This window comes from Chlorocebus sabaeus, chromosome 26 (genome assembly GCF_047675955.1).
Source record: "Chlorocebus sabaeus isolate Y175 chromosome 26, mChlSab1.0.hap1, whole genome shotgun sequence".
Taxonomy (NCBI): Eukaryota; Metazoa; Chordata; class Mammalia; order Primates; family Cercopithecidae; genus Chlorocebus; species Chlorocebus sabaeus.
Genome location: NC_132929.1, coordinates 57283154 through 57306544, shown reverse-complemented (window position 1 = coordinate 57306544; position 23391 = coordinate 57283154). Strand labels below are relative to the sequence as shown.

General features: G+C 40.9%; 1 pseudogene; it reads left to right on the top strand.

The window, feature by feature from the left end:
• The first annotated feature begins 4193 nt into the window (after positions 1–4193).
• Positions 4194–4929, top strand: LOC103246056 (putative acidic leucine-rich nuclear phosphoprotein 32 family member C; annotated as a pseudogene).
• The last annotated feature ends 18462 nt before the right edge of the window (positions 4930–23391 follow it).

Below are 23391 nucleotides of genomic sequence, written 5' to 3'. Positions count from 1 at the left end.
ACGTAGTGAAACTCTGTCTCTATTAAAAATACAAAAAATAGCTGGGTATGGTGGTGTGTGCCTGTAATCCCAGCTACAAGGGAGGCTAAGGCAGGTGAATCGCTTGAACCTGGTAGGCAGAGGTTGCAGTGAGCTGAGATCACACCACTGCACTCCAGCCTGGGCAACAAGAGTAAAATTCCATCTTAAAAAAAAAAAAAAGAAAGAAAGAAAGAAGAGAAAAAAATCAACATCACTGACCATTAGAGAAATGCAAATCAACACCACAATGAGATACCATCTCATACCAGTCAGAATGGTTATTACTAAAAAGTCAAAAAATAGCAGATGCTGGTGAGGTAGTAGAGAAAAAAGAATGCTTTTATACTGTTGGTGGGAGTGTAAATTAGTTCAACCATTGTAGAAGGCAGTGTGGCCATTCCTCAAAGACCTAAAGACAGAAATACCATTTGACCCAGAAATCCCATTACTGGGTACACTCAAAGGAATACAAATCATTCTATTATAAAGACACATGCACACGTATGTTCATTACAGCACTATTCACAATAGCAAAGACATGGAATCAACCTAAGTGCCCATCAGTGATAGACTGGATAAAGAAAAGTTGGTAAATACACACAATGGAATACTATGCAGCCATAAAAAGAATGAGATCATGTCCTCTGCAGGGACATGGGTGGAGCTGGAGGCCATTATCCTTAGCAAACTAATGCAGGAACAGAAAACCAAATACCACATGTTCTCACTTATAAGTGGGAGCTAAATTATGAGAACACATGGACACATAGAGGGGAATAACACACACTGGGGCTTCTCAGAGGGTGGAAGGTGGGAGGAGGGAGAGGATCAGGAAGAACAACTAATGGATACTAGGCTTAATACCTGGGTGATGAAACAGTCTGTACAATAAACCCCCATAACACATGTTTACCTATGTAACAAACCTGCACATCCTGCACATGTACCCCTGAACTTAAAATAACAGTTAAAAAAATATATTATGGAGAAACATATTTCTAAAACTTATAAAATAGTTCTGATCTCTAAAATACTGATATGTAACAGACAAATCAAGATTTCTTGCTTCCCAGGCTCTTGCTAAAAATTTAAGGTTGCTAAGAGTTAAAAATTCACATTAATATATTTAACTTTGTATTTAAAATATACCAAAAAAGTCAGATGTGATTTTGATGAAAAAAATTATAAGAACAGTATGCAAATATGCTCTTTGTTCAGAAAGAAAGAATAATTTTGTCTAATTCAGAGGTTATTTGAAGATTGTTTTAAAATATGGATTTATGAAGGAAATAGAAATAAAATAAAATGGAACCAGCAAGTAGGAGAAAGAAATGTAAAGAAAAGTTATGAACATGGAAATGTGTTTTTGGTAAAAAACATGAAAAAGAAAAGAGAATAATTTTAAATAAGAAAGAATCTTGTATGGTAAATTTTGTCCTACAGTAAAGTAATTCATTATTTAAGATAGAGGAAGTATAGGAAAATGCAGAAAGCCCAAGTATGTCATCAGTGGTCTGAATAGGTTGCAGTAAGTTTCATCAAAAATAATTTATAAAAGGAATTGTTTGTATCATCAAATTGGCTATAATTAGAAGGAAATTATTTAAAAGTATTTCTAAAGATTGAATTTGGACCTTAAAAATGCATTAATCCAAAATGTTAAAATGTGGTTCTCTGTGTAAAAACAAGATTTTCTTAAAGTATTGATTTGCTCTTAGTAGAATTGCAAGAGGTTTTGATTTTTAATTCTGAAATCCATTTATTTAATAGCCATCTTCTAAACTACAGACAGTTTCTATTTCATCCAGATATCTAATTAGTTTATCTAGTTTCAGGTTGGAAAATGCTGTGTTTTTTATTGAGAATGGTAACTTCATTTCTTGAGGTAAAATTTTCCTTTTTGAAACTTCTCAGACTTGTATGATAGAAGTTCAACTTTTGCTGTACCTCACCACATATGATTTGTAGGACATACATCATTGCCTTCTGCTCTTTCTTCCCTTGAAAAGGTGTATCATTTTGCTTGGCTCTGGTGATAACTCTCTCCTTCAACCTTTTTGTCAACTGCTGTAACTTGTGTGTGTGTGTGTGTGTGTGTGTGTGTGTGGAGACAAGGTCTTACTATGTTGCCAGAGCTGGTCTTGAACTCCTGGCCTCAAGTGATCCTCTGACCTCAGTGTTCCAGAATTCCAAGATTACAGGTGGGAAACATTGGGCCTGGCTAACCACTGTAACATTTTTTTCAGTTTTAACTCTGTTGTTATGACCTGATGCTGACATTTTATTTTGGAGGTCTAGAAAAGCAATGTTTTCCTCCAATATAATTTGATTCCATACTCTTGGCTTTTCTTGATGTGTCTGAATTGTTCCATGAAACCAGGAAACTTGTCATGCTATTACTAAGAGCCAAGAATTCTCCTGGTCAAGGTACTAGTTTTCTTGTTTACATTCCTCTATAATTAGCATACAGTCATAATCTGGGATATACCCTTCATGTGTCTGATTAATTTGAGTTCCAGGTTATCTAAACGGGCTTCACCTAAGGAGGAGCAATCACACTACAGGAGATTTTTCTTTACCTTTTTGGTAATTGGTCTTAAAATATATATATATATTTTTTACATTATATGAAGATAATACCTCCATTGTCTTCATTAAGTTTTGATTATTTAAGAAAACTGGTTTTCCTAAAGAGGTTAAGATTTTAATATCCATGCAACTTTCTGTGCTGCTTTTGAGCCTTTTATCACTCTGAATAATGAAGAACTTATTTTATAGTGACTGGTGATTCTGTCTTTTAAAATTATTTTTATTTGTTAAAATTTTTTGTAAAGACAGGATTTTGCTATGCTGCCCAGGCTGGTGTTGAACTTCTGGCCTCCTGCATTGACCTCCCAAAATATTGGGATTACAAGCATGAACCACCATGGGGGCTGGGGCCTGTGATTCTCTTTTGATCAACTGTTTTGAACCTTTTAACATCTTTGGCAGTTTTCCCCAGAATCAATATTCTAAATTATCTCTTTTTGACCTAAAATTAACTGGGATTTTCTGGGTGGGCCTCCAGAGAGCCTCAAAAAATGTCTTTCTATCTTGCAGAGATACTAAATGATTAGACTTAGGTAAATTGTATGGGAGGCATTGCCAAATGGTAAGTGATGCTGGATCTTCTTTCAGTTACAATTAGGGGTATGCTATTAACAAAGTTTCAAAAATTATTTAATGTTATTAAAATCTGTTAATTTATCAAAAGCCATAATTTTATTGCTATGTTGAATGTTTTCTAAAGCTGTATTTGTGTGGCTATCTTATTAAAGCGAGTATTCTAAGGATTATATACAATTTATAAAAGATTATAAAAAATTTGTAGAAGTCCTGATGTGACACTGTCAGTCATGATTCTGGTTGTTATCGTAAAATACTGCAGTAGTATAAATAAATAAATTTCTTTGTCAACTGAGAGCTTTCATCAGATTTTAATCATGGCTATTCTAAGTTTTTGTCATCTGTAATTACTGTTGTGAATTCTTCTTTAAAAGTATTGCAATCAGCTTTAGTCTAAAATTGCTTTTCATGGAAAACGCTCTAACAAGGGCTCTTGAACACAGATATCTGATAACTTTAAGATCAACGGACTCAATCAAAATTTCCAGAGCCCTAATTAAAAAACCAGTGGGTTCATAAAACTGCTAATTAACATCAAGCAAAACAAAACAAAATCATGAAACTAAGCAATTGATAAAAATAATGTTCTTACGACTCTTACTTAAAACCTTATTGGTTCTTTACTTAAATGTTTTCCAGATTTCAGGAAATTTTATCTCATAAGCTCTCTATAGTTTATAACAATTTGGTAACGCATACAAAAATAGAAGCAATGGCTTCTTCTCCCTACCTGATTCTTCCAAAATTTAGAAACTATTCATGAGTATTTTTATTCACATAAGTTCAATAAAAATACATTCTCTCTTGGGGATTTGGGGCGGACCTCAGCTTAGGCTCCGCTCGCGGGTCCTGCAGCCTCTGGCCTCAGTAGTGCAGCCCGGTGCGGCCCTCGTGAGGCGCTGCTGTCTGTGCGCTGGTCCGGCCTGGAGGAAGCGCCCCTTTGGTCTCCCGGGGTTTAGCGCGACTGCCCGCAGCCGGGAATCCCTCACGGACGGGCGCCCTGCCAGATGGCGCTGCGGGCGGACGCCCCCGCAGGTGAGTGGCTTTCCCGCTGAGGGCGGGCCCGCGTGGCCCCCCAACCCCGCTTCCAGTCCAGTGAGCAGCCGGGTTTCGTGCCCTCAGGTGGCTGTGGTTAACAAGTCGCGAACTTGTGGGAATTCGTCCATCAGGGTTTACCTGGTGTGCTCGACGTTTTTCAAGTGAGAGGTAAGAGTGTTTAAAGAGGGTTCTTGAACATGTCTTGGACAACTGCAAATCAAATGACTGGAAAATTGAGAGCTTAACAGCTGAATTTGTGAACTTAGAGTTCCTCCGTTTAATAAATGTAGGCTTGATTTCAATTTCAAATCTCCCCAAGCTGCCTAAATTGAAAAAGTTTGTACTCAGTGAAAATAGAATCTTTGGAGGTCTGAATATGTTTGCAGAAAAACTTACAAATCTCACACATCTAAACTTTAGTGGAAATAAACTGAAACATATCAGCACCTTGGAACCTTTGAAAAAGTTACAATGTCTAAAAAGGAGAAGATGAGAAAGACGAGAAGAATGAGGATGGTGAAGAAGAGGAGTTGGATGAAGAGGAAGATGAAGAAGATGTAGAAGGAGATGATGACAAAGATGAAGTCAGTGAGGAGGAAGAATTTGGACTTGATGAAGATGAAGATGGATGAGGATGAAGAGGAGGAAGAAAGTGGAAAATGTGAAAAGAGGAAGAGAGAAACAGATGATGAAGAAGATGGTTAAGACCCCAGACCACCTGCAGAAACAGAACTGTTCAGTGTTGTTTGGACTACTCATGGATTTGGTAGCTGTTTAAAAAAAAAAAAAAAAAAAAAAAAAAAAAGTAGCTGTGATACAAACCCCAGGACATCCACCCACCCAAAGAGCCAAAGAATAGGTTCGGTGACATTCTGCCTTCCTCCATTTAGTCCCTCTTGGTAATCTACCACCGAGTTTAGGGACTTCACCCCAGCAAAATTGTAAGCGTTGTTAGCTTTTTGTGTAAGACTCTTGCTGTAGCATGGATAGCTGTGATTGGTGAGTCAACCATCTGTGGCTACCAATTACACCGAGATTGTGACAGCATTTTTACTTTTTGTACAACAAAAAAGCTTTGAAAATAAAATCTTAATATTGAATACTTATGTGTGTGTATATATATATGTATAATCTCTTTATAAGTAGGATACAATTGGAAACCTTGGTTATATTACCAAGATTTTGACTAAAATATCACATTTAAGAATGTGCAGAAAATACCTGGCTTCCAGAGTTCCCAGCCTCACAGTGAGTAATATTTGTCACTTCCTAGCAGGTCCAAGAACCTTAAAACTGTATGTAAAATCTAAAGTTTGCCTTCTTATGGGTTCCTAGCCCCAAAAGGTTTTTAAATATGAGATTCCTAAGTGATCAGTACAGAGAGAAAAAGTAATTTTTCCAAAACCAACACTATAATCCATCTGTATTGGACTGTAGCCTTGTGTATTATTTTCAAGTTCTAATTATCTACCTATAGACTAGACTAGACCCTGAATTCTCCTAATTTTCTCTAATATTTGGTTACAACTCTTCAACCAAAAACAAAAGTTGCCCCATTCCTAAAGCCCTACAAGCTGAAACTAGACAAATTTTAAGAAAGAAGTCTCATGCTCAGTGTATTAACCACACAAAAAACTCACCATGCCACCCAATGTCATGACCAGAGATGCTCATCAACTACAAACCAGGATAAAAAGTTGGTGTTTTCACACCATAAACAGCTTTTCCCAAGATGTTGAAATAAGACTCCCGGCCAGGCACGGTAGCTCACACCTGTTAATCCCAGCACTTTGAGAGGCTGAGGCGGGCGAATCACTTGAAGTCGGGAGTTTGAGACCAGCCTGGCCAACATGGTGAAACCCCATCTCTACCAAAAACACAAAAAAATTAGCTGGGCATGGCAGTGTGCGCCTGTAGTACCAGTTACTTGGGAGATTGAGGCAGGAGAATCGCTTGAACCCAGGAGGCAGAGGCTGCAGTGAGCCGAGAGTGTGGCACTGCACTCCAGCCTGGGCAATGGAGAAAGAATCCACCTCAAAAAAAATTTTTTTTAATAAAATAAAAATTTTAAAAAAGAAATAAGACTCCATAACATAATGAGACCTCCCTTAATGTTACCTTTTTCACTTGGCAAGTGAAATGGTGTAACTGAAATTTCACAGTTAATAGCTGCTAACCTAACAGAATCTACCCTAAGAAATCCTTTAGTAACCACTGGTTAAATAAGAAAATGTCTGTACTATTGCTAATACTACATGCTGTACCTAGACACATCTTCTCTGGAAAAGTTCAGACCCATGTTTACAATATAAGAAAACAGGCCACATGATTACAACAGGTCTCACTGAATTCCCTATAGTCATTTGATTTATTCAATGAGTTGTCTTTAAGCCTAGATTCTGCTTGAGGTGGGAGTATTGCTTGAGCCCAGGAGCTCGCAATCTGCCTGGGCAACACAGTGAAACTCTGTCAAAAAAAAAAAAAAAAAAAAAGTTTGAATTAGCTAGGCACAGTGGTACCTGCTGTAGTCCCAGCTACTTGGGAGGCTGACCGCAAGAGGATCACTTGAGCTTGAGAGATTGAGGTTGCAGTGAGAGGCAATGACTCCACTGCATTCCAGCTGCAGTGACAGAGTGAGCCCCATCTCAAAACAAATGAAAAACAAAAGCCTAGGTTCTAGCTGAAAACCATTATGCAAACTAGAATTTGGTCATATAATTATTAATTTTACTTTGTATTTTCCCTTTTTAAACTTTGGATCTGTTATTTATTAAATGTTTGCAGAAGTATGAAACAATGCTGGCTCAGCACTTTGACGTAATTGCAAAATTGAGCTTAATAATGGATTCTGGTAGACTTGACTTAAAGCCACTTCCTCCAACCTTCTTTGTTGCGCAAATGTAGCTAAAAGGGTTTTGACGCTGACTGCTAGTCACCAATTACCCCCCTCCACTGCTCCCAGTGTGACACAAGACCAGCCACTGGAACAGGTTCATCCCAGTGTTGAGAGACATCAAAACCTAACTACAGGTTGATTGATCAGTGATGCTTTTGGAAAAAGATCTTCATCAAAAATGGGAAATGTGAAAGTTATCAGAATCAAAATGGAGTCACTAATGCTAAAAAAAAAAAAAAAAAAAAAAAAAAAAACCCTGACAAGTAGAGCCAGAGAAGGCCATGAAGAAAGAATTCTCAAGCTTGTATGCCTAATAACAAAAAGACGGCACAAACCACAACCTTGCACAAAAGTCATCACAAACTTATACACAAAATCCTTCTGCAAAAACATCTTCCCAAGAACTGCCTGTCCCACCTTGATCTGGGCATCATCACCCTTGTTATTGATCTTTGTAACCAAGGATAATTGTTTCAAAACAATTATGCAATCTTCCTCATTTTTTTTTTTTTTAATTTTAAAAGCCCTTGTCAGCTGGGCGCGGTGGCTCACACCTGTAATCCCAGCACTTTGGGAGGCTGAGGCAGGCGGATCATGAGGTCAGGAGATCGAGACCATCCTGGCTAACACGGTAAAACCCCATCTCTACTAAAAATACAAAAAAATTAGCTGGACGTGGTGGCGGGTGCCTGTAGTCCCAGCTACTCGGGAGGCTGAGGCAGCAGACTGACATGAACCTAGGAGACGGAGCTTGCAGTGAGCCGAGATCGCACCACTGCACTCCAGCCTGGGCAACAGAGCGAGACTCTGTCTCAAAAAAAAAAACCAAAAACTCCTGTCTTCCTCTACCTCCCTGAATATGCACTTAGTTTACTATGACATGCATATTCCCATTGCAATGGTCTATCCCCAAACATACATCTTTTCTTTTAGAGAACCTCTCTCTGTTTAGATTGACATGTGAAAGAAGAGTCAATTGATGTGGCAAACTTCATTGTTGTATTATTTTAAGAAATGCCGTAGCCACCCTAATCAACCCCCACCCTCATCAGTCAGCAACCATCAACAGCAAGGCAAGATCCTCCACCATCATCAAGATTACAACTCACTGAAAGCCCAGAAGGCTCTAAGCACTTTTTAGCAGTAAACTATTTTTAAATTAAGATATGTACACTTTTTAGACATAAAGCCATTGAACACTTAATAGACCACAGTATAGTGTAAGCATAAATGTTTATATGCACTGGGAAAACAAAAATTTGTGTGACTCACTTTAATGCAATATATGCTTTAGTGCAGTAGTCTGGAAACAAACCCGCATTAGCTCTGAGGTATGCCTGTGTGTTGTAGCAACTCTGTCTATTGTTTCTCCATGCCCAGGGCTCATTGTTTTTGTTTTCTTGTTTGCTAGTATATTTGTTTGGCAACTGTGGTATTATAAGAAACATATTTGGGTTTTGTTCTTTGTTCATGGCACAGAGCTCCTAAAACCCTTGGAATTTCCTGAATGATGAGAATGTCTTTTGTTATTCATAATAAGCTCCTTTTGATCACACTGAATTTATACTAATAAGGTGACTTAGGGTGGAGCCCTTAGATAGTCTGGTGATGGGGCTGACCACCAGAAGGACCAAGTGATTCTAGAGTGGAGACATTTAGCTCCACTCACCCAGCTCCAAGAAGAAAGGTGAGGGGCTGGAGATTAAACTCTGAGAGAACTCTTGAACAACAAATGTTGATATACTTCTGGACTGGTGAACACATGGAGGTGATGGGAAGGTGGCACCCAGAAAAGTCATGGAAGCTCTGTACCCCTTTCCTTACTCCTTACCCTATGCATCTCTTCCATTTGGCTGTTCCTGAGTTGTATCCTTTATAACATCCTTCGTAATAAATCAGTAAACACAGAGTGCTTTCCCAGCTCTATGAGTCATTCTATCAGATTACTGAACTTGAGGAGGGGGTCATGGGAACTACCGATTTCACAGCCAGAAGTATGGGTGGCCCAGGACTTGCATTTGGCATCTGAAGTGAGGGCAGTCTTGTAAAACCAAACCCTGTTAGCCTGTGAAATCTGACACTAACTCCAGGTAGTTAATGTCAGAATGGAATTTAATTGTTGGACACCCAGTTGGTGTCTGGGGAATCAATAGTTGGTTGTTAGTGTTGGAAAACACTCCAGTGACCTTGGCTACACTAGTTTGTTGAAGTCTATTTCCTGGACACTGTGCAGTCTCTGGTGTTACTTATTAGAGGGCACAGCCTTGGGCATGAGCAGAGTCCCTTGACTCCCCAGATGAATCTTAACAAGATAAACAAAGTAACATAAAGAATCATCTCACAACTTACAACAAAGATGGATTTAAAAACCAAGTGATAATAAAATAATAAACAAATATGCAAGGGATTTTTTAAATTATCTTTTTATTACTTCTTACTCTTTTTATCATAAAATATTCATTTTATATGTGATTATATAAAGTTCTAAATTTACATTCCTCAAAAACTCTCAAAGTCAAAATTAAAACAGAAATGCACTCATATATTATGGGGTGCTGTGCGATTTACTCAGTATTACTTAGCAATAAATATCCCCTTAAAATCAGGCCACCACTCCCCTCACTTTATAAGTATTATTATTTTGACATAAACTAGCTATATACTAGAAAACTTAATTTGCTACTGTTTTCTTTGTTTATGACTTAGGTATTTATTTTAGGGTCTCAGGTACATTAAGTTAGATTAATTGTGACGCACTCTCAGCAGTGGTCCTCTAGTTATTTAGCCAGTTATTTTACATAATGTAATAAGCACCTGTAAACCTATAACCCCAAAGTAAAAGCTAAGATTTTGATAATAGTTTACATCTAAATATAAGAGTCTTTCATTCCCCATGCCTCCCTCCCCCCAGCCAAGGTAACCGTCTCCTAAATCCTATGTTCATTATCTGCTTGCTTTTCTTTTTATGTAGTTTTATTATACCTATATGTAAACTCAAAATTATACGTTTTAATTTTATTTTTAAGTTCATAAACATATAACACGCTCTATGTATTATTTTCATTATTTCATGAAGCTCTTGGGAAAATTTAATTGGAGCCTCTCATTACTTGCAAAATATCTGGCAGGAAAGAAAAGTGAAAGAAAAACTTGGAAATCATCATTTTTAGAAAAGAGAAGTGGGACAAAATTCAGATATTAGGAAACAGAAATACAGGCTATTATCTTACTTTCCATAGCTTGGAAAGTTTAAAAGTTCTTGTTGGATGACAAATGTAAGTCATCACAGTGTAGTAAAGAAAAAAAAAAAAAAAAAAAAAAAACTAGATTGAAGCTCCCTTAACTTGGCTTGTGCAAGTATTTTTGTCTCTGAGCCTCAGCATCTTAATCATGAAAAACAGATTAAAGATATTACCGGTAACTCTTGGAAAAGTACTTCCAAAATAATCTGCAATATGTTAATAGGTATGAAAGGGGAAAGGGTTCTATGGTCAAATAAATTTGAGAAATGCTGAGTTAAATAGGCTTCTTGATTGCAGGCCTTCTCAGATCTGTGAATTAATGGCCTGCACTATAAATCTACAAAAGGGCAATAACCCATACAACACTTCCTAGGCTAATTTCAACATCAAATCCTTTTCTTAAGAATCACCTTTTAAAACTGCTATTTAAGGAACGCTGACTCAGAGACTTTTTGAAACTTAAATGACATAATAATAGAAATGATGAGTAGGATTTGGACATGCAGATGCAAGAACAGAGGTAAGCACTTTCCAGGCAGAGGAAGGAGGATGAGGGATGAGACCAAGCACAGAAGCAAGAAAGCAAGGGCCAGGACGGAACACAGGGTGATGAGAGGCAGAGAGGAGATGATGGGAAAGCACCTTCAGCATTGAGGCAAGAGTTGGTGGTTTTCTTGTGCAAGTAATGGAGAGCCCCTGAAACTTTCAGAAGAGGAAATTGACAAGGGACAGAGAATAGAGCTTTTAGAAGGATGCTGGGGCTACAGGCCATTGCCTGGATTTGAAGCAGACAGGCCAGGGTAGGGGGGCAGGAAGCCTAGTTAAAGATAGCCCCAGGAGAGGTGATGCCGTGTGCTGATTTAAGCAGTGGCAGTAGGGATAAGGAAGTGGAACTAAGTAAGAAAAGAATCAAAAGTGATATTTTCAGGTCTTGGAAAAATGACACTGCAATGGGCAAATCCTTTCGATTGTTCCTTCGACCAAAATTCACTGTGTGTCAAGCACTGTGCTCAGCCTTCTGGATGCAGCTGGAAATAATAGTTACGATCCCTGCCTTTGTGGAGAGTCAGAAGGAGAAGATTGTTCTGAACAAGTAATTACATGTGTAAGGTGTGTTGCCAAAGGGTCAGTACAGGGAGGATTTCTCTGAAAGGAACTCAGCAATGTTTTCCCACTAAATAACAGTCCTTTGAAAAAGTAGACAGGATATTGAAAATAATCCATTGTGACAGAACTACATAATCATTTTTTAATACCTCATCTGATCAAAGGCATGTATTCCTATTCTCTACAAAGAATATAGAGTGATGTCTCTACATAGAAAGGGTCTTTTTTGTCTCCATCTACTTTTGCCTTCTGCTTCTATCAGATCCCTGGGGAAAAGAATATCACACCAACAATGCACCTTTGCTTCTCTGCAGCCCAGCATGGCCACCAGAGCCCAACATTCGTCCCCAGAAACAGAACCGTGAGGCTAAGGCCTTGCAGCCCCTTTTTAGTGCCCTTGACCATCTGGTGGTCAGTCTCCAGTCCCCTTCCACTGAAGCTGACCACTTGGGTAATATGCCTGCTTATACTATGAAATCCTGAAAGCAGAAGAGATTTCCTACTATTTACATTCTCCACTGGCTTCTGAGAAGGGTGGGCCCTGTTAAAAGGAAACCCTTTTCTAGTCAACACTCTGGTGGGTTTGGGAATGCTGGCATGGACCCAGAGTAGTGTTTAGTCACTCTTAGTCTCTGCCTAAGAGAGTGAAAAGAAACTAAGTTTCCCATCTGTGGTAATGCATTCTACAGAAGCACCCAGAGGCAAGGGTGACCAGGAGAACAGCAACCTCCTGGAAATGCACAGATATCCTGGGGAGGGTTTCAGACTTCCAATTGGCATAAAGGGGGTGGAGGGAGCGGGAAACTTCAAGTCATTTATTCTAGATCTCAAAAAGCATAGAGACCTTAAACTGATATTTACGTTATAGGAGGATGCTGTCCTTCAAAATCGCCAGAAATTTTTTTAAACTTTTCCCCCTTTTTAAGCAGGGGAGGCTTCTTTTAAACAAAAGCAAGACAGAATTCGATCACATAAAACAAATATGAGAGGTCATCAAAAAGTTCATGGAAGACACATCTTACGAAAAAACTATACATAGATTTAAAAAATCTTTGCACCAACACAAACTCACACTAACTTGTATTGCATGTATGAACAGGATCTAGTTTGAGGCATTAAGAAGGATAAGACATCAGTTTGCAAATATCCTGTATCAGAGCTACATGGATTCTGCTAAAATTGAACCAAGAGCAAACATCAAATTTATGGAGAAATTTGGGTGGAAAAATGGTGAAATCATTGATGCTTTATGAAAAGTTTATGGTAATAAAGCCCCAAAGAAATCAGCAGTTTAAAAATGGATAATGCATTTTACTAAGGGATGAGGCAATGTTGAAGATGGAGCCTACAGTGGTAGACCATCCACATCAATTTGGAAGGAAAAATATTATCTTCTTTGTGCCCTGGTTAAAGAGAATTGACATTAACAGTAGAAACAATAACCAACATCATAGACATCTCAATTGGTAACTTACACAATTTTTTTTTTTTGGAGATAAAGTCTCACCCTGTCACCTAGGTTGGGGTGCCATGGTGCAAATCATAGGTCATCACAGCCTCAAACTCCTGGACTCCAGTGATCCTCCTGCCTCAGCCTCCTGAATAGCTGGAACTACAGGCATACACCACTACACTCAGCTAATTTTTAAATTTTTTGTAGAGACAGGGTCTTACTATGTTGCCCAGGCTGGAATGCATACAATTCTGACTGAAAAAATCAAAGTTGAACAAACTTTCTACTTGATGGGTGCCAAAACCATTGTGCCCAGCTCAGCTGCAGACTAGAGCACAGCTTTCAGTGGACATTTTAAACAAGGGGGATTAAGATCCTGAAGCATTTCTTTGAAGAATTGCAACAGAAGATGAAATATGGCTTTGCCAGTATGATCCTGAAGACAACGCACAATCAAAGCAATGGCTACCAAGAGGTGGAAGTGGCCCAGTCAATGCAAAAGTGGACCAGTCAAGAGCAAAGGTCATGGCAAGAGATTTTTGGGATGCTCAAGGCATTTTGCTTGTTGACTTTCTGGAGGACCAAAGAATGATAACATCTGTTCATTATAAGAGTGTTTTGAGAAAGTTAGCCAGAGCATGAGCAGACAAACACCCAGGAGAGCTTCACTGGAGAGCCCTTCTCCACCATGACAATGCTCCTGCTCACTCTTCTTATCAGACATGGGAATTTTGTGAGAGTTTCAACGGGAAATCATTAGGCATCCACCTTACAATCCTGATTTGGCTCCTTCTGACTTCTTTTTGTTTCCGAATCTTGAAAAACTTTTAAAAGACACCCTTGTTTCTTCAGTTAATAATGTGAAAAAGACATTGACATGGTTAAATTCCCAGGAATCTCAATTCTTTACAGATGGACTAAATGGCTGGTATCATTGCTTACAAAATTGGCTTGAATTTGATGGAGGTTATGCTGAGAAATAAAGCTTATATTTTTTATTTTTACCTTTTAATTACATTTTCCCAAGAACTTCTGAAGTTGCCTCACAGTTTTGAAAAAGGTGGTCTTATGATAGACTGAAATGGTGAGTTGGGGACAAAACTTCCACCTTGCCCCACCAAAGGGCCCTAAGAATCTGTAGAGCATGGATTGAAAACCACCGATCTAGTTTGGCCCTTCTAATTTTACAGCTGAGAAAATAAAAGCCCACAGAGTGGGTTCAAACTCTTGAGGACCACAAGCCCCTCAGGAGGAAGAGCAGGGGCTAGAATCAATGTCACTTGACTTTTCATCCAGGGCCTTTTCTACTTCCCAGCCCTTATCTGGCCACAACTGTGGGAACACTCATCTGATTCCCATTGACCCATTCATCTCCTCATGCTGATTGGGGGAAAAAAAATGCTGGCCCTTATGGCTTCAGAAAAATATAAATAAAAGCATTTCACATATTGAATATAAGATTCAGAATGCAACAAGGATGAATCCGTTTGGGTCCATTTCTCCCATTTTTCTGCAATTTAAAAGTCAGTAATTATAAAAGTTTTGAAAGCAATGCAATTATTCACTTACAGTACAATAGGGCAAAGTTAAGAAAGAGACCATTTCCAGGAACTTAAATATACTGGATGAATGTGCACAGAAGGGTATCAAGCCAGACTCATTTCCCCAAACCGTCAGCTTCTCCAGTTCCCTTAAGCTGATGGGAAAAGATAGGGTGTGTCTCAGTTTCACAGCAGAGGAAACGGAAATGTAGAGATCGTATGGGAAATACTCGAGTTAACATGAAAGTTAGAACTAAAACCCACCACACACACACACACAAAAAAAAAGTGATAAGAGAGGAGGAAGGGAGAAAGAAGAAAACAATGAAAAATATAGCCTTCCTCATGTGTTGATAGTATTCACAGGTCTCAGACCATATTTATACACATCAGTTTTATTTGGGTACTTCCATTACAAGAGGTTAGAAAATAATTCCATATTATATGACTAGCTCTGTAATTTATATTTTATTTTACTTTATTTTATTTTTGAGATGGAGTTTCGCTCTTGTTGCCCAGGCTGGAGTGCAATGGCACGATCTTGGTTCACCACAACCTCTGCCTCCCAAGTTCAAGCAATTCTCCTGCCTCAGCCTCCTGAATAGCTGGGATTACAGGCACATGCCACCACCCCCGGCTAATTTTGTATTTTTAGGGCAGATGGGGTTTCACCATGTTGACCAGGCTGGTCTCAAACTCCTGACCTTAGGTGATCCGCCCACCTCGGCCTCCCAAAGTGCTGGGATTACAGGCGTGAGCCACTGCACCCAGCCTCCGTAATTTACATCACAGGCTTTGGAGTCAGATATTCTCAATCCAAATGGCAGAACTAAGCACTTACCTGCTGCGTAAACCTTTGGTGGAATCACAATCTATGACTTAGTTGCCTCATCTGTAAAATGGAGAAATAACATCACTCATGTCATATGATGAGTGTGGATATGTATGTAAGATAACGTGTGTGACACGTTGGCACAGTACCTAGGACACAGTGAGTACTCAGTAAATACTACTGCTTATTATTATGAAAAGACTGACAGTCGACCAAGAATGGGAACCAGTTTTCTGCTCAAATTCCTCCAGGCACCTCATTCAGCAGATGTTTGCCGCTTTTAGATAGTCACATTGGGCTCATTTTTTGTTTTGTTTTGTTTGAAACAGGGTCTTGCTTTATTTAGGCTGGAGTGTCATAGTGTGATCATAGCTCACTGTAGCCTTGCACTCCTTGGCTCAAGCAATCCTCCCACCTCAGCCTCCTGAGAAGCTAGTACTATAGATGCACACCATCACACCCGGCTAATTTTAAAATATTTTGTAGAAACGGGGTCTTGCTATGTAGTTCAAGCTGGTCTTGAACTCCTGGGCTCAAGCAATCCAACCACCTCAGCCTCCCAAAGTCCTGGGATTACAGGCTTGAGCCACCGCACAGCCACACTGGGCTGTTTCTCACGCTCAAAAGTAATGTCTCATCCAGAAGAAATGTTTAGGACAAGGGCTTTCCTGACCTTTGAAAGAGCGTGTTTAATTCCATAATTGGGCAATTGTGCCCTCGTGTGGCAACTCATGGGTACAGCTTCTGATTTGTGACTAGAAAAATGATGCAGATCATGATAGCAAGGTGTTCTCCAGGCTCAGTTCAGAAGACTCCAGTTTACAAGTGGGTCTCTGATTCCAAAAGGAGTTCTAAACTTTTGCTCCTGGAACTAACAATACATCTTCTCTCACTACAATAAACACTGAGGTTAAAAGTCAGCCAGGCACGGTGGCTCAGGCCTGTAATCCTAGTACTTTGGGAGGCCGAGGCAGGCGGACCACGAGGTCAGGAGATCGAGATCATCCTGGTTAACATGGTGAAACCCCGTCAGTCTGATGTCGAAAGCCTATTAAATCATTGTCTACTTGCAATAGGTTCAGGTTTCTCTCCTGCAAATAATCCTGTTTCACATTGTGTTCTAAAAATATCAAAATCCTTGAGACTCCCCCACACTATGTCTTTCTTGCCGTTGCTGTTAATCCTATTTGAATTTACTTTCTCCAGACCCTTCTTCTCCATGTGATTTCTACTCATCCATCAAGACTATCTTAGAAGTCATGTCCCTCAGCAACATCGCCAGCCTAGATTAAGCTGTCTGCTACTCCCTGGCTCTCATGACACTTTGCCTTTTCTCTGCAAATCCCTATTATGAGCAATTTTTCTAAGCAATGAGCAACTTGGACTAGTGTAAACCCCATAAAGACAGGGGTCTTTTTGTTTCATCAATATACCCTTAGCCCCAACGACAATGCCTGATAGACAAGGGGATATTTGAAAGCACCTGCCACATCAGTGAATTGTTCAGTTTCTTTTCCGCTCTCCTGGGACCATCCGTAGTACAGTACAAACACTCTTATTATCATAAATTTTATTCACTGGAAATACATAGCTACCCACCCACCAAAACCTGTGTTTGCACATCACATGGACTTAATAATCTTCTGCCTACTTCAGCCTTCAAATGCCTGTCCACCTGGATCTCATAGCAGCCCTGAAGTGTTAATACATTAGCATGAGCTGCTGCAATAGGCAGGTCTCAGTTTCCCCAGAAGTACGGCTTGATTGATAGGATTCCTTCTCCTTCTCATACTTAGACTATGGTCGGAATCTTGGAGGCAGGCAGGAAATCCTCCTATATTTGTCTCAGGTAAGTTGCTATCCCTCCACTTCTCCCAACCAACTTCTCCAGTGGCCACTGATTGCTTGGCTCAGAAGCTGAGGTGGGAGAATTGCTTGAGCCTGGGAGGTCGAGGCTGCAGTGAGCTGTGATTGGGCCACTGCACTCCAGCCTGAGTGACACAGTGAGACCTTGTCTCAGAAAAAGAAAGAGAAGGGAAGGGAAGGAAGGGAAGGGAAGAAAAGAGAAGAGAAGAGAAGAGAAGAGAAGAGAGAAGAGAAGAGAAAAGGAGTAAGAGAGGAAGGGAGGAAGGAGAGAAGGAAGGAAGGAGGGAAGGAGGGAAGAAAAGAAGGAGGGAAGGAAAGAAAGGAAGAAAGAAAGAAAGAAAGAAAGAAAGAAAGAAAGAAAGAAAGAAAGAAAGAAAGAAAGAAAGAAAGAAAGAAAGAAAGAAAGAGAGAAAGAAAAAGAGGAAAGAGAGAAAGAAAAAGAAAGAGCTGGAGGGAGAGAGAGAGGGAGGGCAGGGGGAGAAATGAAGGTGGAGGGGAGGGAGGGAGGAAAAAAGGAAGGAAGGGAGGAAGGAAGGGACAGAGGGAGGGAGGGAGAGGGAGAGGGAGGGAGGAAGGAAGGAAGGAAGGAAGGAAGGAAGGAAGGGACAGAGGGACGGGGGAGGGGAAGGAAGGGAGGGGGAGGGAGGGAGGAAAAAAGAAAGGAAGGAAGGAAAGGAGGGAGGAAGGAAGGAAGGAAGGAAGGAAGGAAGGAAGGAAGGAAGGAAGGAAGGAAGGGACAGTGGGACAGGGGAGGGGAAGGAAGGGAGGGGGAGGGAGGGAGGAAAAAAGGAAGGAAGGAAGGAAGGGAGGGAGGGAGGGAGGGAGGGAGGAGAAAAGGAAGACAAAAAATTGAGGTGACACAGCCACAAGACAGGGAGCATCAAGGGTCGCCAGAAGCTGCCAGAAGAGACATGGGACGGCTTCTCCCTCAGAGTCACCAGAAGGAACCAACCCTCCCAAAATCTTGATAACAGGTTTCTGGCCTCCAGAACCATAGGAGAATAAATTTCAGTTGTTTTAACCCACCGAGTTTGTGGCAATTTCTTACAGCAGTCCTAGAATACAAACATGCCATATAAACAGCAAACTAGAGAATATCATATACAGTAGGTGCCAGTTATGTAAAATTTTATACCCATGTATAGGAGCCTACAGGGATGCCTGGAAGAATGTTTTCCAGATTAGGATTGGAAATAACCTCTGAGGGGGATGATTTTTCCAAACTTCCAGATTGGAATAACTTAAGACTTAGATATAAGGTATTTGGAAAGAATTCTTTCATATATTTCCTCAGCATGTGAGATCCAAATGCAATCCTTCTAGAACATTCCAAATAAGATCAGAAGGATGCCTCATAACTCCCTTGGATACCACATCCCTTTGGCACAGCCTAAGTCCCACTCATGGCAGAGGATACCTTCCTTGCAGCTCCTTGTGGAATACTCACCATCTTTATAGTAGCTTCCAGAACTTCGACCCCTCCCCGTTCAGTTCAGATGACCCGAGTAAGGCCTAGGAAGCATTCCCCACTGTCCCATGCTCACTGTCACAGCTTTCTGGTCTCTACCTAGCTTCATTGCACTAGAGGGAAAATTGAAGGTGAAAATTGAAGCTGGCTAAAAGCTCCTGTCTGTGGATGCCTCCTGGTAGCATTTGACTGAGCCAGTCCCTGTCTTCCGTGCTGAATTCTACTGCTACTTTCTCTGCCTTGCAGAAAAAAAATTTGATTTTCATTACTTAATTAGAAGGCTGCCCATTCTTTTTCTTTAGTGGAAAAGCACTTGACAACTAGCTCCATTACTTATTAGTTCTGTCACCTTTGAGCAGTTTTTGTTCTCCTCTCTGCGCCTGTATTTTCCCATCTGGAAAATGGGAATAGTAATTATTTAGGGAAAAACTCTCTGAAATCATGTTTTTCCTCCGCTCTCACACCACCACAATAATCATTAACATAGAAGAGGAAGTCTGTGACCAAATGTGTGGGGGTTTTCCCCCATTCACCAAGCAGCGGACACCAGCTAGGTGCCCTCCCATTCATTCCAACACTATCTATCCAGAGATAGTGTCAGAACCCATGGACTGAGGACTCAATTCCCAAGACTACCCCCTCACGCCAGACACCAGTTGCAAGTTCAGGCCTCCAGAGCATCCGACCTTCTGGCTTCAAGTTGAGATTCCCATAACTCCCTCTTTACATTTGAGATTTGCCGGAGCAGCTCATAGAACTCAGGTAAACACAGGTAGTGGCTTATTATACTGAGTACTGCGAGGGATACCGGTGAAGAAATGCATAGGGCGAGCTATGGGGGACGGGGTGCGGTGCTTCCATGCCCTTCCTGGGCGCACCACCCTGCAGGAACCTCCACGTGGTCAGCTATTCTATTCATGAGCTCCCCAAATTCACAGTCCTCTTGGGTTTTTTGTTTTCCTCTTGAGTTTTTATGGAAGGTTTATGAGGTCAGCAATCCTTTCTCCAGGATATAGGGTGGGATCCTCCCTGGGGAGGGTCTTGAGTCTCCAATCAGAAAGGTATGGGAAGACTAGAGTCCTGCCTTGGGGCAAGTGAAAGGAGGGCAAGAGATTCTGTTTCCTGAGGTCAAACACATCCAGCATTATAACAAAAGCCTGTAACTTGTGTTACAGGAGTTATGAGCCAGGCATCATAGATGAAAACCAGTCTTCATCATAACACTACAGTAATACTACCTATTTTGTTCACTTACTGCAACAAGTAAATGAGTTAATGAGTTAATACATATAAATTTGATGTGAGCAGTGCCAGGCTCATACTAAGTGCTTAATAAAAGTTGCCCATCATCACCATCATCATCATGATGTGCTTCCTCGGTCTTCTCTTCCTCCACCAACTGTCTTCAATGAGGCTAAGATACTTGGTCTTTCAACCCAGGTACATTTTAAAGGCTTGTCTGGCAGATTCTCCATAACCCTCCTTTATTCTCAATCTTTTGGATGTTCTATGTCTATAAATTTCCTCATTGATTCAACCCCATAGATCAAACTCTTCCCTTCCAAATTAATACCCAATGTAATAATCCAACAACAACTATATTTCTTGCCCCATCATCTGTCCTGGCATATGAGTCCTGGGGCTCGAGGTATCTGCAAGCTAATCCTGTGTCTCTTTGGGTTTGCCTGCCATGGATACCAACTTGCCCCCTGCAGAAGAAATACAAATATCTATAAAATATCTGTGGCTCACTTTTTATTTATTTATTTGTTTTTGAGACAGGATCTCACTCTGTTGCCCAGGCTGGAGGGCAGCAATGCAATCACAGCTCACTGTAGCCTCCACCTCCTGGACTCAGGTAACCCTTACCTCAGCCTCTGAAGTAGCTGAAATGATGTGCACCACCATGTGAACTAATTTTTTTTTTTTTTTTTTTTTTTTTTTTTGAGACAGAAGTCTTGCTATGTTGCTCAGTCTGGTCTTGAACTCCTGGGCTCAAGCAATCTTCCTGCCTTGGCCTCCCAAAGTGCTGGGATTATAGGTATGAGCCACAGCACCAGGCCCTGTGACCCACTTCTATGACTGGATTTACATAACACTCTGCATACATCACCTCCCCTTGAATTTTCTGCAAAAGGTCTTGTGCTGGAACTGGCCTAGAAAACGTGAACATAGCCTGGTCCTGATACTTTCTTGGACCCAGCCCTCACCTAGCAGCTCAGGGACCTAGATCAGAGCCACTCTTTTCCTAATCCTCTCCTTGTGTAAGAATATTCTGAGCACAATTGCTATTTGTGCTGAACAAATTTGCACTACTTGGCACTATTCTCCTAACAGTTTGGCTGCCACATGATAGAGCCACTCTTTGGCTCAATTCCAGACAATGATGAAATTCAATAACAACTAAATGCCAATCTCAGTTCAATATTACAGATGGTACTTGCCGTCTCCAAGTGTACCCTCGGAGCTACACCTTTTGTCCTGGAAGAGGGTGGTGGTGTTGTCTGCAGTGAGGTAGTAAGGTCAGTTGGCGAGGTACATGATTAGGTTCCTGGAGAATGTCAGACAACCATCCTGATTCTGAGTTTGGAGGGATGTCATTGCTAATCAAACAGCATTGCAAAGCATCCCTGACAGAAGACAACAGCAAATAGAGACACTGACAGAGCACCTAGGGGCCAGCTCCACTGGAATTGTCCCTGACTGTGGGCTGGACCTCAGTCTGACATCACCAGATGCACTGGCTGGCTCTTTGAGTGTTGATGCATTGATATACTTCCATGCTGGTTGGCAAAGAGCTATTGCCCAGAGCCTCCTGCATGCTCCCTGCTATAATAACATTCCCAGCCCCTCCCTCTCAGATCACTCACTAATCACCCCACCACCACTATCTTGTTTTTTGAGACAGAGTCTCACTCTGTCACCCAGGCTGGAGTGCAGTGGTGCGATCTCAGCTCACTGTAACCTCCGCCTCCCGGGTTCAAGTGATTATCCTGCCTCAGCCTCCCAAGTAGCAGGGATTACAGGCGCCCACCACCACACCCAGCTAATTTTTGTACTTTTAGTAGAGACAGGGTTTTACCATGTTGGCCAGGCTGGTCTCGAACTCCTGACCTCAGGTGATCCAACCAAGTCAGCGTCCCAAAGTGCTGAGATGACAGGCCACACACCTAGCCACCACCACCACCTTTATTTAACAAAGGGTAAATATTTGGCACAAGAGGGGCTTCTAGGCCTCTGCCTCAACACTACCTCTGCCCATTCCTGATTAGTCAGGGCGGGTTGTTAAATATTTCCATTGCCAACCTTGCCAGGACCCATTCACAGAAGGAAGGCTGGATTGATCAGAAATGAGATGTGGAATGTGTGCCCCAGTAAAGCAGCATTATCAAAAAACAAAACCAAGCATACACATCTAGGGATTTTCTAGACTCCTTCATCAAGCCAGCCAAGTTGGTGGCCAAGTTATTGAACTAGTAACACAGACTTAACCAGCCAGCCCTCTACCTGGAGGAAAATGAGAGGAGCTACTAGTATTCAGGAGGACAAATCCAGTGAGGACCCAAGGATGACACAAAGATATCTTTTGGGGCCAGGCATGTTGGCTCACTCCTGTAATCCTAGCACTTTGGGAGGCCAAGGCAGGAGGATTGCCTGAACCCAGGAGTTCAAGAAAAGCCTGGCCCATATGGCAAGACCCCATCTCTAAAAAAAGAGAGAGAGAGAGAGAGAGAGAGAGAGAGAGAGAGGAAATACCTGGCCAACTTAAATCTCTTTTTGTTAAGAATGAGAATTCTTAAGAGATAAAAAGTAGATAATTTTTTTTTAATTTCAAGGATAAAGGAAGATGCCTATAATTATCTAGGCATGTAGAACATTGTAGGCAACAGAAGAAAAATGGAGCTAGCCTCAGAGTACTCCAGCAGCCTCATAAAATTCTGAGGGGGAAAGTTTGGAAAGCAAGACTTCAAAACCCAAGAAGTCATCTATTTTTCATTATTTAAAGCAACAGAAAGACACTTTAAGGTACCTGTAAGGTCTCAATATGCCTCTGCTGTACTTTTTCTTAAAAATATTATGCAATTGGCCGGGCGCAGTGGCTCATGCCTGTAATCCCAGCACTTTGGGAGGCCAAGGCGGGTGAATCACGAGGTCAGGAGATCAAGACCATCCTGGCTAACACGGTGAAACTCCGTCTCTACTAAAAATACAAAAAATCAGCTGGGCATGGTGGCAGGTGCCTATAGTCCCAGCTACTCCTCAGGAGGCTGAAGCAGGAGAATGGCGTGAACCTGGGAGGTGGAGCTTGCAGTCAGCCGAGATCGCAGCACTGCACTCCAGCCTGGGCGACAGAGCGAGACTCCATCTAAAAAAAAAAAAACTATGCAGTTGATCTATATGTCAAAATAAATAACTCTGTAATAGAAGACTGTATTACAATAGGACAGATGATCAGCACTGAAATAATTTAAACTTAGAACTAAGAAGAAATAAATATTATGAATACAGTGTCAAAATAATGCAGAGGTTAAATAATTCTTGGAGAAAAAAAAATACATCAGTATGGTAATGAGCATTAAACTTTGTCAAAAGTCCCAGACTATACCAAAAGCCTGGGATGCAGACAGGCAGAGAAAGTGGAAGAGGTTTTAAGTGGAAATTTTCTTCTCTTGTGATAACACTTATTGAGTGTTTGCAAACTGCTTTAAATGCCTTACATGTATTATCTTATGTACTTTAATATTCATGCATCTGTGAGGCA